Here is a 1233-nt window from a genome sequence, read left to right on the forward strand (position 1 = left end):
GAATCAAGTGTTGTTTTTCAAGGAATAAGATGTGTTCGCTTTTACTGTATTTCAACATCTCGGTTCCTTGTATTTTTTATGATTTGTTTCACTAGTACATTTCTATCTCTGTGACAATAAAACGACTCTTTATTTCCAAACTTTACAGATAAAGCAGCGTAACTTAACTCATGGTTTAATATTCACTTGTAAAAATCTTATACATACCTCTATTGGAAAAGAGAAAACAACCGATATTTTAGCAGATTTTATGTTGAAGTTTGAATCAAGTTTGTTATCATGAACAAAAATAAAGTTCAATAAATGTCTGTCTCACTAATTGACTGAACTAACTTGTTTAAAATAATGTTTAAAACTGTCGATATCTGAAACATTCAAGAGCAAGAAAAATATTTATGATATTTGTTACGAGGGTGAAGAGAACATTTTGAGGGCAGAACACATTCCTGCCAAAAGAGGCGATCGACAGTATGGTTCATAGTGCCCAACACATGACAGGCAGCAAGATTAACACATTATAAATTGGCTCAACTGATGTGGTCCATGGATTGAAAGCAAAGGGTCGTGGATTGGGCACTCCCTTGATGGCTTATAAAAGAAAAAACAGTATAGTTGTCTGAATGGATCATATGTAAGTGATCCAATTGGAAGGACAAGAAATGAGAGCATGTTGATGGACTGCCAGAAGTTCTAGGGTGTTGATATAAATAGAGCACTCATCCTAGGTTCCAATGTCTAAAGTTCAATTGTCATTCAGAAGTACTCCCTAACTTGAGAGGGAAGCAACGGTGAAGCATTAATAATAGTACTAAACAAAGTTAGTGTTAACTCTCTTCACAAACCTGAAAGGAAAAAAAAAAGATTAGTTAAATATTTTATTTATTGTTTTTTATATTTATTTAATATAATAAAAGTAACTAAAATCTAAAAATATGGATCTTTTTAAATTATTTAAGACTAGATTAGGTAAACTAAGTAATAATAATAATATAATTAAATGGTTCACGAGGTACACACACGAGCAGCTCATGGGTAATGTAATTCGATAGTGTAATGCAACGTGCATGTTCTCAGAGTGATTTACAACTTTTTGTTGTATATAGTTAGGAACTAAGAGCTACTCAGGATAAACGAATGTAGTTTCATGTTACAATTTGAAGTCATTCTAGAAAGAAAAAAAGGTTAATTTAGGTTTATTTGGATTTTTTTTGGGGGTAACGAGGCCAGTCAAAT

The sequence above is a fragment of the Limulus polyphemus genome, unplaced genomic scaffold, assembly GCF_000517525.1.
Source record: "Limulus polyphemus unplaced genomic scaffold, Limulus_polyphemus-2.1.2 Scaffold8083, whole genome shotgun sequence".
NCBI classification, from domain to species: domain Eukaryota; kingdom Metazoa; phylum Arthropoda; class Merostomata; order Xiphosura; family Limulidae; genus Limulus; species Limulus polyphemus.